This window comes from Alnus glutinosa, chromosome 9 (genome assembly GCF_958979055.1).
Source record: "Alnus glutinosa chromosome 9, dhAlnGlut1.1, whole genome shotgun sequence".
Lineage (NCBI taxonomy): Eukaryota > Viridiplantae > Streptophyta > Magnoliopsida > Fagales > Betulaceae > Alnus > Alnus glutinosa.
The window spans coordinates 21,867,353-21,873,441 of NC_084894.1; the positions used below are offsets into that span (position 1 = coordinate 21,867,353).

Sequence of the window (6,089 nt, forward strand, 5' to 3'; positions counted from 1 at the left end):
ATGGAACTTGATCTTTCTCCAAAGTTGCCCAAGAAGATTTACGGAGACAATGGTGGTGCGTACTATGCCTGGTCTCCATCTGAGCTTCCCATGCTGCGTGAAGGGAATATTGGCGCGGCCAAGATGGCTCTTGAGAAGCACGGGTTTGCTCTTCCTCGTTACTCTGATTCTGCTAAGGTTGCTTATGTCCTCCAAGGTATATATATCTTTCTTTATCTGATTTGATTTTGTTTTTTCACGTCTTTATCTTAACCTACGTACTCTTCATTGATTTTTCTTTTCTATAGGAAATGGTATAGTGGGAATTGTCCTTCCTGAATCAGAAGAGAAGGTCATTGCAATTAAGAAGGGAGATGCCATTGCCCTCCCTTTCGGTGTTGTTACGTGGTGGTACAACGAAGAGGACACCGAATTAGTTGTTCTTTTCTTGGGAGATACTTCAAAAGCTCACAAAGCTGGTGAGTTCACTGATTTTTTCTTGACGGGTTCTGACGGAATCTTCGCCGGCTTTTCAACTGAGTTTGCGGGCCGAGCATGGGACTTGGATGAGAATGTTGTTAAGACCCTTGTTGGAAACCAATCGGGCAATGGAATTGTCAAGCTTGATGGGAGCTTTAAGATGCCCGAGCCAAAGAAGGAACATCGAGAAGGTATGGCATTGAACTGTGAGGAGGCTCCATTAGATGTGGAGATTAAAAAAGGTGGAAGGGTTGTGATGTTGAACACTCAGAACCTTCCTTTGGTTGGTGAGGTTGGGCTTGAGGCTGACCTTGTTAGGTTGGATGGGGATGCCATGTGCTCTCCTGGATTCTCTTGTGACTTGGGATTTCAGGTGACTTATATTGTCAGGGGTAGTGGCACTGTTCACGTTGTTGGTGTTGATGGCAGCAGGGTCTTGGAAACAACTGCTAGGGAGGGTAATTTGTTCATTGTCCCAAGGTTTTTTGTTGTTTCCAAGATTGCTTCTCCTGATGGTCTGGAGTGGTTCTCTATTTTATCACCACCCCCAAGTAGGATTTTTTCCACATTCTTAATTAGCTCCATAATTATGTTCTTTTTAGCCTTTGATCGAGCCTACTGTTTACCTGATCTAGTAGCAGAAGCTAGCAATGGTTTCTTTATCAAGAACTTAGCCGTAGAGGCAATATTCAATTCCTTTATATTGCATTGTGTATTATTATCTCCTGCTATACGATTATTATACAATTTAATACATTATTTTAATTGTATGACAACTATATAATAATCTACTAACTGCCATTAAGCTGCAACTTATATGAATTTTCATTCCTGTGGCAGTCCGATATTCACTCACTTAGCTGGAAGGACTTCAGTGTGGAAGGCTTTATCTCTCCGGATGTGCTCAAGGCTGCATTCAATGTGGATCCAGATACAGAGAAACTTTTCCGCTCTAAGAGGACTTCTGATGCCGTTTTCTTCGCTCCACCGAGCTGAACAAAAAACACTAGCTTAGTCTTTTGGTTTCCTAGTCACCCCAATAAAAGAGCTTAAAGCTAGCTTGCTGTAGGCTTGTAGGGATTTCTTTCTGGTTTATAATTCATGTGGATTAATAGGAGTTGGCTTGTGGGTTCTCTGAAACTTTCCATGTTAATGCATATAGTTTTTCCATTTGATTCATGTCGGATTCTGGCCTGGTTTACCAGATTTCAACAATCGGATACTAAAATTCGGAGATCTTCGGCAGTAGAGTCAGGCTGCCAATAAACTTCAATGTCTGGTAGTGGCGGATTCTCACAAACGTGCGTACAAGAACGAATAATTTAAATCCAAAAACAAAGCCGTAAATCGTTTTCCAAAAATTAAAGAAGCTTTTATGGTCAAACTGAAAATAATTTTCGTTGACTATTATTTTCACCCCCACCAAAAATGCTGCAAACATTTTTCATAAAACATTTTACTCCGAAACAAACGGAGCATTAATATCTAAAAACATGACTTTTTCTACCTGTTTACTCTTTTCTTAATCTCCTGCATACAGTTTTTCTTTCATTTAATTTGATTCATTAGGTTAAAAAGAAGATAGATATCAATTCTTAATCACTGAAGCAGACAAAAAAATTGAGTAAATAAAATCCTTTATATGAATCAAATATACAGTCCGACATGATCAGAAATATTTGTTCACAAATTAAATGTGTTAAACTGCTAGAAGCAATTCAGTGATAAGATTCCTCAAATAATCTTGACAATTAATCTACCAAACATAAAAACCACCGTTACCAATCCAACTAGAGTCCAGGTTTTGAAATTCGGATTTGGATTAGATGGTGTAAAAAAAATTATGTTGAAGTTTTTTTAAAGGTAGAGATTTAATTCTTAATTTTTTTTATGAGAACGAGAGGGAGAGTGCAGTTAAATTTGGACCGAAACGTTAAAAAATTAAAGCACGTATTCCTTGGAGTCCAAGATAACCTGATAATAAAAATAAATAAAATAAAAAATCATATAGGTTGTCATAATATATATATATTAACAAGATTTTGATCTATTCATAAACGAAATTATTTTGTAATCGTTTTGAAAATATTTTTCTATTTTCAAAATAAATAAATAAACAATTTTTTTTTTTTCAAAATCATTAATAAAGAATTCAAAATATAAAAACACTTTTCCAAATCCTAGTTGGGAGGCCCGTACGTGCAAGGCACATGCTTAATTTCCTTCTTTCTTTTTTTTCTTTTTTTTTTTCTTTTTTTATCATTTTAAGGTTTTTTTGGCCCAAAGGGATTCCCAACGTATTTGATAATATATAGGGTTATACACCTTTTTGGGACTTATGGTTTAAAATCTTTTTTTTTTAACCCTATGTGGTTTAAAATCTTGTGGTATCACATATGGTAATTAATTGGATTTTGGGAAAATACCAAATTGGTACTTCCGTTAATTTTTTCGTCAAAAAACAAACGGTTGTCCACATGCCAACTTTTGAAAATAGATACGTGTCATAATGTAAAAAAAAAAAATAAAAATAAAAACAGAAAATAAAAAGCTTTAAGAATTAATAAAAAATTGAAAATAATAAAACTTTAAAAAAAAATATTAAAAACTTAAAAAAAAAAAATTGGAAAAAAATAGAAGAAGAAGAAGAACAAGGGTGACTAAGCCACCTGGCCTCCTTGGCCACCATGGGATGGCCGAGCCACTTCCAAGGGCCAAAGAGAAAAAATATATAAATAAGGGGGTTTGGCTCTTGGGGGTGGCCAAATCATCCCCATGGCCCATAGGGGTTGTTTCGCTACCCCAAAAGGAAAAAGGTTAAAAAAACAAAAAACAAAACAAATTAAGGGAGTTTGGCACTTGGTGGTGGCCGAACCACTCCTAAGGGCCAAACGCCCAAAATTATTATTATTATTTTTTCTCTAAGTTTGGGGGTATTTGATGAGTGTCAAATATTGTGTATTTGGACTCCTTGATTTACATTAGTTAGACCTTTAGCCTTGTTATTTTTCTGATGCTTTGGTTAGTTTTTATATTTTTATGTTTTGTAGGTCAATAAGTGAGGAATGACAAAATTCATGTGGAATTGCTTGGAAAATTCGGAAGTTCTGAAGAACTCAATCGATCGAACTTAAATTCGATCGATCAAATTTTGCCCGAAGTCGATCGATCGAATAAATGTCGATTGATCGAAATTTTCCAGAACTTACTTTTGCATAAGCGCGTCAGAACACCCAATTAGGAGCTTCTCCATGACAAAAAGCAGTTATCCCTCTGATTTTCGCAGCAGAACACGCTAGTTTCATGACCTTTGTTGTCTCTAGCAAAAGAGAAACCCTAGAGGGAGTTAGAGGAGTCATTTTACATGGGTTTCTAGCCCTAATTTCCTTCTATAAAAGCCATAGCCATGCCTCCTTGTTGAGAGAGTTCAGAGAGCAGTAGATAGGTTTAATTTCGTGTATTTTGTAGTGTATTCCAGTAGCTTTTGTTCTTAGACACTTTATCTTTGTAAAGCTTTTCTTTTATTTCTATGTTTGTTCTTTATTTTCTTGTGGTGTTCTTAGTCATGGAAGGCTAGTAACCTCAACTAGGGTTGATGATGAAACCTTTCCAGTGATGACACTCACACTCTTGTTATACTACTTGCACATTTAATGATATATCATATTTGTTGTTCAAATTTCATTCATTTAATGCTTCATCTTTTGCAATGAATGTGGTTGGTGGTAGATATAGGATATTTAATGTGTTTCAACCAATGGATACATTGTTTTATCGGTTTGAATGATGATATCCATTGTAATTTGTTCATTGAATGGATACATTGGATGATTTGATTTCAAATGGGTACTCTTGTGATTTATCTTTGAGTTGGATTCATTTAATGGTTCTAGAGTTAGTGGTTAAGACATTTGAATAACATCCAAAGCTTAATGTTCTTTGGGTGTTCAAGTGAAAACCAAGAGTGTGAATTGTTGGATTTGGTTTGGTAGATTCCTTAGCCTTAGTTCCTTTTAATTTGCATATTTCATTTCATCCCTTTTATTTAGTCTTTTGTTATTGCATCAATCCTCAAACCTTTGGAACTAGGTTAAAATGAGGTTAATTAAATAAGACACCAATATTTGACTATTTCCCTGTGGATTCGACCTCGCACTTGCACACACTATATTGCAAACGATTCGTGCGTTTGCGAGTACTCATTAAAACACACATTACCAACCCAAGGGCCATAGGGGTGGTTCGGTCACCCTCCAAACCGGCTATGAGAAGCCACCCCCAAACCAGCCATGAGGGTGGCTCATCTTCTTCTTTTTTTCAATTTTTTTTAAAAAAGTTTTTAATATTTTTTTTTTAAGTTTTAATATTTTCAATTTTTAATGTTTTTTTTTTTTTAAAGTTTTAATATTTTCAATTTTTAATGTTTTATTAATTTTTAAAATTTTTTATTTTCTGTTTTTTATTTTTATTTTTTTATTATTATTTTAAACATTATGACACGTGTCTACTCTCGTCTCTCAGGAGTTGGCACGTGGACTACCATTAGTTTTTTGACAGAAAAACTAACAGAAATACTAATTTGATCTTTTTCCAAAAATTCAAATATCATCTATAATACGAATTGAAACAAGAAACAAAAAATAAAAACTATCGCATAGATTTATTGAAAATTTTAAACGGCTTAGATGCAGTGAAAATTTTAAACGGACCAGATGAAGTTTTTATTTTTTCCGTGACTTCACATCGTTCTATAGCAAAACAGAGCTGGGTTTTTTTTATCTTTTTGTCTCTTTGTTTTTGGCCATATCTCATTTTTCGCAACAACCACGTTCTCATTTTTCGCCATATCTCTGTGTTCTGCCAATTGCAGCAAAAACCTGCAGAAACAGAGGAGGATTCAAATGGATGGAGCTTTTGTTTGCTCCACATGGCAGCCCGTCCGATTCATATAAGTGAATTAAAGTTCTTGAAAATTCTTATTACCGCAAAAGCAATATATACTTGATACATAAACATAAATAGACATTAACATTTTTGATTTACCCTGAAAATTACTGAAAGATTCCACCCAAAAAGAAAAGGCAGGGAGAGAGAGGTTTTAATTTTTAATTTTATTAAAAAAAAAAAAAAAAAAAAAAAGAAAAGAAAGAAAGAAAGAGAAGAAGAAGAAGAAGAAGAAGATGATGGAAACAGGGGGAGACACAAAGTAGGACAGTGGTGGGTCTCACCCACTCCGTGTTAGGAGTAACCTACCCAGCTCAGCAAAACACATTTGACATCCAAGCATCGCTGCATCAGACACTCATTGTTCTCTTCCACTCTGTACCCATCCCAATCGGCAAACAGGGCCAGCAAAACGCTCGCCTGCTTAACCGCGTTCGAACCCAGGTGACCGGCGGAAACCTGGCCGAGCTGCCGATGTCTACGGTCTTGGGTCGGGACAGGTGTTGCTGGGCCATGGAGAGGAATCGAATGGTGGGATTCAAATGTAGCAGATATATTCAAATGTGGCAAATAATAAAATCCAAACGTGAAAAGCTAAAAAATTATCATTCAAATGTGGCTGCTGGGATTCGAGCCCAGGTCTCCACGGCCACAACGTGGAATTCTCACCACTAAACTACAGCCAC

General features: G+C 35.8%; 1 non-coding gene and 1 pseudogene across 1 annotated transcript; one reads left to right on the top strand and one right to left on the bottom strand.

Annotated features, from left to right (window-relative positions):
• Positions 1-1,455, top strand: LOC133876654 (11S globulin seed storage protein Ana o 2.0101-like; annotated as a pseudogene).
• A 4,562-nt stretch (positions 1,456-6,017) lies between these two features.
• On the bottom strand, positions 6,018-6,089 carry TRNAH-GUG (transfer RNA histidin (anticodon GUG)). Its single transcript has one exon. It is a non-coding gene; the product is annotated as a tRNA-His (tRNA).